At 39.1% G+C, this 9,554-nt stretch overlaps 1 pseudogene; it reads right to left on the bottom strand.

Annotated features, from left to right (window-relative positions):
- Positions 1 to 547: 547 nt before the first annotated feature.
- Positions 548 to 2,050, bottom strand: LOC102253660 (annotated as a pseudogene).
- Positions 2,051 to 9,554: the final 7,504 nt, after the last annotated feature.

Here is a 9,554-nt window from a genome sequence, read left to right as displayed (position 1 = left end):
CCTTTGAAAGCTTGGGCTATGGTTTTGGTGACTGCTCTAGAGCTACCAAATGAGCCAAATTGTGAGCTGGTAGTCTCTGAGTATCTACTACTTGCTCTGTTCCTTGACAGTGAGGAGGGAAGTGAGACACTGAGTGAGGACTATAGTTAGGAAAGGTAGGTAATTGTAAGAAAGAATGCACTCCTGAGATTGGGGGTGCAAAGATGTCTTTAAATTGATACTACTGTTAAAAATACAAAAGTCCAAATTATAAGGTGGCAAATTTTAAAATAGAGTTTCCTTTTGGCTATTGACTGTGTTTACTTCTTTTTGATAAATATATAACTTTGTATCATTATGCATTTAAGTACGTGACTAGGGCCAGATGCTGTGTAGGGCACTAAAATCAACCCCAGATTTTCTCTGGAATTGGGAAACAGAGAGGAACACCATCTGATCATTTTTTCTTTCTTCTTCTTTTTATTTTTTAACACTTGAATGTTTTATTGACTTTAGGTCCTCTGAGAACAATTACCTGCATTTATGCTTTTTAAAGTATTTCACCTCATTAAAAACAAAAATATATGATACAGTATAGACTTATGACATTCCTGCGTTTGCTGCTTGGGTTTGAGAAAACATCCAGCTCTTTCTTGCAATGTGTTTCAGTATTCAGCTCATCAACAAAAGGTGTATGCCCCAAATTTCCACTTGTTGCCATTGACTTCTGGCCAGAAACAAACTTCTTTGCAGCATTTATGACATCAGCATCAGCTACTGAGTCAATCGGTTGAAAGACTAGATGGTGGCATGTACGAATCAGCAGCAAGAGTCTGAGACCTGCCTTCATCCAGGAAACCTTCAGAAGACTCCACTGACATTAGGTACCCATCCTTCAGCTTGTTCTTGGCAGCCTGGACATCCATGCTAGAAAGGTTTTCTTGATCAATTGCTTTTACTTGGTTGTAGGCAGCCTTGATAAAGTCTCAGCAGCTGCAGCCTTGGAGAAAGTATAAATCCCAAAGAGTGGAGAATCTGAGTAACTGGCATAAATAGCGAAAACATCAAATGGCTGGTGAATCCTCTTGGCAACAGTTTGGTACAGAAGGCTGGTGGCATTGCTGTCCTTCTTGACAGGTGGCCCAGCACCGAGGACATGCTGGAGAACACTAAACGCATTTGCTTCTGCCCTTCCTGTGGCAGCACTTTCTGCTGCAAAAAGGAGCATGGACAAGACTGTCTCCATTGTGTTCTCAAATTTCACCTCCAAGGTATCTGGCCTTTGCACCAGGTAAACCAAGCCCACCCCTCATATTCAGAAATCATTTGGCAACTTGTTTCAGTACAGGGTGAATCACACCAAGTCCAATCAAAGCCATTCTTGCACTTGTAAACTGGTTCTGAACATAGTAATGTAATTCATCTGATGTCACTTTCCCAGTCTTACAAACAGGACAATACAAGGAATTAGCCAAGACATTTCGGCAAACTGTAGAATGCACATTTTCAATATGAGCCTGTGGATTCTGAAAAGCTAAAGGTTTGTCAATTCTTAGCTGAGACTAAAGGACAGCTACCTCCCAATGATGAAATTTAGGTGCTGCGGTGACACTGAGCAGAAACTCCATTAGAATTTTGATGTCACCTGCAGGCATTCCACAGTGTAGGCCGTGTTTTAATTTGTTGAAGTCACACTTAATTTGCCACCAATGGCTTCAATTCCAGGGGTTATCTTGAAAGATGATGCTCCTTTTGTAGTCAGACTGGATGCAAGATGAAGCAAATGGGAGGTTCCTAAGTTGTTAGAGTCCTCGCACCTTCTGCCTGCTTTATTAAACAAACCAGTTCTTGATGGAGGAGCGTGGTTTTCCAAAGAAGCCATCACTAAACCGCTTGGTAATTTGGTAAACTCAAGGTCTTGAGGATGTGCAGGCACTCCTGCAGGAGCAGTCATGGCTTTCACTTTGGGAGCAACTTTGAGGGAATAAAATCTCGAGAAGGATCTGGCTCTGCTTGGCAGCTTCATGGCCCAAAATTGCTCTGACCCACAATCATGGCCAGCTTGAAGGAAAGCAAGGCGGTGGCTGACTATCTGATGATTTTCTACCTTCATTAAAATTTCTACCACAGTGAGTTGCTGCTAACTAGTTAAGTGGACTCATTTGAGTCTGCATTCTTTCCCTTCCCTGTCCTCTGGTGGCAGTGAGTGTGACTAATGAATGCATAGAGACCAGGCTCCAGAAAGCTCCGGGAGGCAGAGTCTGGGGCATTGACCACACATTAGAACCCAGGATTCTCTTTAGTGACTTCAACAGTCAGTCAGGAGATTCTGACACTCATCAAATTCAAATTAACCACACATTGATTCTTTATTTTAAAAATTAAAATTAAAAAAGCTTTCAAAAAAGGACATTAAAATAAAGTTGAATAAATTAGGAATAGAAAATGAGTCTATGGATATGCTAATTGGGAACAATTTGCCTTCATTGAGACTTAACTTTGGCTTAAGGGAAACAGGACAAGTTGCATGCTCTTCACAGCTCTATAGTTGTAATCAACCTAATTTTTATCAACAGGGGAGTGGTTAAACACATAGCAAAGTGCATCTCTCCTCATGCATCTCTCCCAGTACTGTTAGGTCTCATCAAATAATTGAATCAATACCCCCTCCCCTGGGAACTGACCTTTAGGCCTTCACAATGGACATTCCACTTGCTTAGATCACATTCCACTTGCTAAGATCATTATCTCTCCCCTCCGGACTTTCCCAGCATCTGAACCTGCACAGAGAATTCTCCTCCCAGATAAAGCCCGCCTAGAGTCCTTTAAAAACCTCTGACTCACTGTCTTTGGGTGCTGACACCATTTTTGGGCTCAGCCCATCTGGTATCCAGATGTCCTAAAAAATTTATAATCCCTTACCACTTTGGCCTCGTGCGTTCCTCCTTTGGCGACCCTAACAGTAACCACACTTTGTTGATGATTTGCAGTTTCTCACAGGAGAGGTAGAGTGTATTTCATCACCCTACCAATATTGAATTGGCCATGTGACTTGCTTTGGCCAATGATATGTGGAGAGACGTGACAATGTAGTGATCTTAGATTTAAGAGGTGTTATTCCACTCACCCCTCTTGAGTTTTTGCCATCATAAGAGGAATAATAGCATGTTATTATCCCCCACTAGTCATAGGAGGATGTAACAGACACATAAAACAAACTGGACCAACCTGAAGTTCAGAGTCCTGATGAGCCTAGCTGAATGAAAAAAAAAAAAGATAAAAAATATAGCTGTTGAAAGTCATTGCATTTTTGGAGTGATTTGTTTTGAATCATTACTATGACAATAGCTGACTGATACAGTGACCTTCTATGACCAAATCTGGAGAGATATTTGTGATATGTTGTGAGAATGAAAGTTTAAAAAGTAGAATCATAAAATTCTACTTTTCTAGAATAATATAAATGTCCAATCTCATTTTTAATAAAAAGAATATGCTTATACATCTAAATATTTAAAAACGTGAGGGATGGCATTCACATATTTAAAAGAATTTAAGGGGTTCAAAATAGGCCTCCTGAGGTATGTGGATTATTTTGGTATGTGGATTATTCTGAGCTGAAGGAAATTAAGACCCTGTGGGATCAAAAGAAGCTTTTACTTCTTTCTTAAAGAATTTAAATTGGGGCCTTATCTAAATAAGAGCTATCAGCAGAAATGAGTTTTTATGATCTATCTATAGGGCAGGGCAACTGCTGAAATTACTGAACATCTGCTCGTCTTATCATCCTGCAAATTACCCTCTTCACTTCTGAAGCCTCAAAACATCTTATATCATCTCTTAGCTCAGAATATCATATATACCTCATTTTACCTTTCTTTCTCTGAACTGCTCATGCATGTGGTATCCCTGTATATATGTATATAATTAAATTTGGTATTTTCTCCAGTCAATCTGTCTCATATCAATTTAATTATTAGAGCAGCTGAAAGAACCTAGAAGGATAAATAAAAAAAATTTCTCCCCCACAGTATGAACTTGAAAAGTATACACATTTTTATAAAACTGTTTGTTGCTTTTGCCTGTGTGTATGTGTATACAATTTTTGAATTAAAAATGCTTAAAGATCAAACACAATAGCTTCAAAGCAGGCTGCCACTATAGCACTGTGGTGGTCACCTTGTCTAGGGGTATCTGGGTGAACTTTTTGCTCAGATCTGCCCTTCATCATTGCCTGAGTGTTAGATACTGTTGCAAACAACCTTTCATTCTCTCAGCTACGGTAGGTGCAAGGGAGCATAGCCCACAGCTGTATAGCTAAGTAGAAACCAAGTTGGTTTGCTAGTTTGCTTTATTGCCTCCTCCCTTCAGAAATATCTGTACTATAGGCATTACACTAAGTGCTTGGGAAGCTGTGGTGAACAAGATATTCTTACAGAGTGTTGGTGGCATTGAATCCTAGACTAGTACTTTATCCATTATTCATACATACGCATAAATAATTTTATAAAAGTGCACAAGCATAATTTTATAATTTGCTATTTCCCCCCTAGTGCTGTCATAGTCTGTTTAGGCTGCTATAACAAAATACCACAATGGGATGGTTTATAAGTAGCAGAAATTTATTTCTCACAGTTCTTCAGGCTGGGAGTTGGAGATCAGGGTGCCAGCCTGTTGGGTGAGGGCTTTCTTCCCGATTCATAGCTGTAATTGTGCTGTGTCTCCATATGGTGGAAAGGAGTGAATAAGCTCTCTGGGATCTCTTTTATGAGGGTACTAATTTCATTCAGGAGGGCTACACCCTCATGACCTAAGCTCCTCCCAAAGTCCCCACCTCCTAATGCCATAGCCTTTGGGAGTTATTTCAACATACATATTTTTGGGGGCTGGGGACTTTTAAACATTCAGACCATAGTGAGAACAAAGTTATTTTTTGTTTGTTTGTTTGTTTGGCTCCCCTTCTCTTCCCTAGTCTGTCCCATTGGATTTTTTGTCTCCCTGTCCCATCCCACTACACACATACCCACAACAACAAACTACTTTATTTTTTTCTTTTTTTTTCTTTATGATCATATAACCATGTATTATTGTGTGAGGTAGGGAGAGCAGTGTTCTTGCCTCTATGAACTGTGTGGTTACTTTTTATTTTATAATCATAGAGACACATGTAGTAAAATAACCTCAAGGACAAATCAAGGCCAGGTACATATCAAGATAATTCCATCAGGATTCTCTTGCTCCAAAAATTTTTTGCCAATTGTTCTGCTGACCTTAGTGTGGCAATGTGGCCTGTTGCCTGGAGACCATTGTGGCTCACCCTTATTCCTTATTTAATACAAATGCCAAGGTTGTCTCAGTTCACAGTGTCATATTCCCATTGGCCTAGGTAGGTGAGTAGGATAGAACAGGTAGTAGCAGATGGGTGATTGGCCCAGTGTGTCACATTCACATTGAGACTTTGTAGTTGGGGTGATCAGTAATATAACATCCAAACAGAAGACTTTTGAAAATGAAAGGAGGCTTTTAAAATATTCCATCAGAAGAGAGAAAAGAAATTGACACTCTCCCAGGCAAACTGAGTCATTTGCTACAGTCCTTTTTGTGTTAAGGGGTAGAGATGGACTGACAATGTTTGGCTTTTGCAACTTGCCTTTCCTTTTTAATATCAGGAGCACCCCTTCCCCCACTCTCATCCCTCAAATGTAAGTGGTCAGGGCTCTCAATCATTGGGAATCCCTGGTATGTTTGTTTCTCCCCAAGGAGTTTATATTTTAATTTATTTCAGGTAAGTAAGTTTAGAAACTATGGAATATCAATAAGTCAAACTTTATTGGGCACCTGGCATGTGCCACACATTCACTGAGCAAAAAGGTAATCATGGTTCATATACCAGATTGTCATTGAGAGACTTAACTGAGACAATACATGCTGAGCACTTAGCACAGTGCCTGGCACATAGTAGACCCTTATTATATTTTTGTTATTGTTTTAACTATCATTGTAATCATTGAACAGCAATAAATATAAATAAGACAAGATTTGTTTTCAAAATCCTGGCAATGGTGATGGGGCACATAGAAACAAACATTTAAACACAGTGGTGATAAAAGTACCTACAAAACTAGAACATAATGGGTGTGACTCATTGTGCCTGTAGGTGGAAGCACAGTGTGGGTGTAGGAGGGGATATTTGACTCCCTTACACTCCTGCAAGAGGCATGGAGGCTTCCTAAGAGGAAACAAACTTTTCTTTAGACATTTGGTTTCATGTAATGCTTAGAAAAATCATTTACTTAAAAGGAAATTCAGTATATAGGTATTTGTATTTTATAACAGTAAAAAGACTAATAATTATGATTATTTTAAAATTAATATATTATAGCCTTGGGTTCTGAAGCTGGGAGTGTGGATTTGAATTCTGGCTCTATTGTTATGGAGCATGTGATTTTAGACAAGTAATTGAGCTTCTTTAGATCACAGTTTCTGCATCTGTGAAGCAGAGATTAGTAAGATTTATCTGAAGGAGTTCATGTGAGGGTTAAGAGGTTTCACCAATACACAGTACCCAGAGCAGTGCATAGCACACAGTGAGAGCCCCGAAAATGTCACCCATAACTTGATGCTTTAGTGTCCCCAGAGATTGTTAAAGTGCTATTGCATAAGTTAAATTCTTTTAAGAAACAGAAAAATGAATATGAAGTTAAAAGGTGATTTTTACATGGATGAAATGTGAATCCATTGAACAAATTTTAAAAGCTTAAAAATTCTTCTTCTTTTTTATTTTATTTTTTAAAATTTCTTTATTGATTAAGTTATTACATATGTGTCCTTATCCCCCATCAGTAGATGAGTGGAAAAAACTGTTGTGGTACATCTACACAATGGAATACTACACTGCGGTAAAAAAGGAGTTCTTACCATTTGCAACAGCAAGGATGGAACTGGAGAGCATTATTCCAAGTGAAATAAGCCAGTCAGAGAAAGATAAACATCACATGATCTCACTCATTTATGGAATATAATGAACAACATAAACTGATGAACAAAAATTATTCTTCTGATTCCATAGATCTTGTTCAACTGTAGTATCAAAAGATTACACTATTTTTATCAAAGTGTACTATTTATACCATATGATCAATTGAAAGCATCCTGTTTTCTTTTAAAACTAGAGGCCCGGTGCATGAATTCCTGTATGGGTGGGAGCAATCAGGAGTGGGGCTGGCTGGGGGGGAGGGGCTACAGGCAGTTGGCTGACCGGCCCTGCTTCCTGGTTGAACTCCCGGTCGAACTCCTGGTTGAGGAAACAATTTGAATATTAGCCTTTTATTATATAGGATAACAATTTGTCCCATAACAAGGTGGTTTTCCAATGTTTGCTAGAAGAGGAATGAGATGTAAGTCTTCTAAGGAAGGCACAAAAACTCTCACTCTATAATAAAATGCTTACTCTAATAAAGAAGGTTAAAGCCAGAGCTCCCCCAATTCCCTATCCCAGGCAAAAAACTGAAGAACTGCAGGTCTGTGCTGAATAGATGAGGAAAAAGGGGCCCATCAGCATAGCACAGCAGCCTTCCCGAGAAAGGAGGAAAAAAGAGGCATCAAATAAATTAAGTTAGCAAAAGTATTTAAATATTCTTTCATTTCATTCAATAAATGTAAGCCAATGTACCAGACTCAAGGCTCAGTGCTTTCACATGAGTTACCAAACTCTCTGTATCTTAGACAAGGATGTCGCCCTCTTGGAGCCTGGACAGAATTCCAGCTGGCCCTCACCCGAGGGATCCTGAGCCTACGTCATCTCTAAAATGCATCATTCACCTGGGTGGTACCTTTAGTTCTCCTTCGCTAATGTTCTCTGGCTGTAACTACTTCTCTTTAAATGTCCAAGAAGATTCCAAGATTGGCATTCCCTTTGACAGCTCTTGAATATTTCACAATTAGCATTGAGCAATTAGCACAGCGACTGTGACCCCTAAATTTCTTCTTGGATTTAACAAATTGTCTCTTCTGTTCCATCCCCTGGAATGTTGTAACTTGGTAAAATAGGAGTAGAAGTAACACCTGCTACATAAAATTATTGTGAGTATTAAAAGTTTTAATAGGTAAAAGTCCTTACAACAATGCTTGACACAGAAAAACTGTCAATACATATTTGCCACTATCATTATTGTGAAGTGCCACCTATGTGCCAGGTACTAGGCTAAGTGCTCTCCATGTGTTCGCTCATTTAATCACAAGAAAAAAAATTGTATTCACTTACTTATATGTCTGAGTGATAGAATTTGATGACCATTAATATTTTTCCTTCCCAAACTTTTTTATTTTATTTTAAATTTTGTGTTCCCATCTCTCTTTACCTGATATCTACATCACACCAACCACATGGATTGCAATCTCCAATTCTTTTCTCTCATATTCTCCTCTCCTTCAACCTGACTGCTCCTCATCAGATTGGGCAGATTTAAAATCTCTCCCATATGCTTGCTCATTTTTTCTTCTCCCTGTTCTAGCCAGGCTCACAGGACATTGTCATAGCTTCCTAACTGTTTCCTACCCAGGCCATTTTGTATACTGCCATCCAAATTATTCTCCCATGCAATAGTTCTCAATGAGTGCCTAACCCTCAACCTGGAATCTAATATCCTTTTCTTTTTGGTCTTAATCATTCTCTGGACTGTCTCCGAACCTGTCCCTTATGCACCCTATTCTGCCAAACTGTGTCCTCTGCTTTCCCACTTAAAATTCATGCTGCCCCATCTCCCTGTAATTCCTGTAATTCACATGAATATAATTTCCTTGTCAAACATTAAAGCATTACATAGAAGTCCTCTTTGACCAGCCCCCTACCCACCCCCAAGCTTTTCAACAGCTCCCTGGGAGATCACCACCATCCTTGGTCAAAGGGCTCTCCTTTCACTCTTTTCCTATGCACTTACGTACATATATATATGCACTCACAGAGAATTTATGGTGGTGCTTGTTGTTTTGTGTGTGGGTGTATCTAAGACATAAATAGTATCCAACTGTGCTTACCATTCGGCAACTTGCTTTTCTTCCCCAACAATATGTCTTGGCAATCTGTCCAGCAGGATGCATCTTAAATGCCACCAATAATTCCCCCAAACTTTATAAGATTTCCACTGTACTGGAAGTACTCTCTCTATCAACACTCCTTGGAGTGTGTATTAAGAAGCTTTCTACATCATATGTGTGTATAGTAGAATTATGAGTGATTTTAAAATATTTTATACTTTTATTTTTACTTTTTTATAATTTCAAAATTTTCAACTGTTACCTCAAAATTATATTTAAACAAAAATATGCCAGGTTAAAGACACACACACACACACACACACACACACACACACACACACTCCACCATACATGCATTTACTTTTTAAAAAAAATGTTTCTTTATTGATTTCAGAGAGGAAGGGAGAAGGAGAGAGAGATAGAAGCATCAATGATGAGAGAGAATCATTGATTGGCTGCCTCCTGCACATCCCCTACTGGGGATCGAATCCACAACCTAGGCATGTGCCCTTGGCCGGAATCAAACCTGGGACCCTTCA

The sequence above is a fragment of the Myotis brandtii genome, unplaced genomic scaffold (assembly GCF_000412655.1).
Source record: "Myotis brandtii unplaced genomic scaffold, ASM41265v1 scaffold167, whole genome shotgun sequence".
Lineage (NCBI taxonomy): Eukaryota > Metazoa > Chordata > Mammalia > Chiroptera > Vespertilionidae > Myotis > Myotis brandtii.
This window is presented reverse-complemented; position numbering and strand designations above follow the sequence as displayed.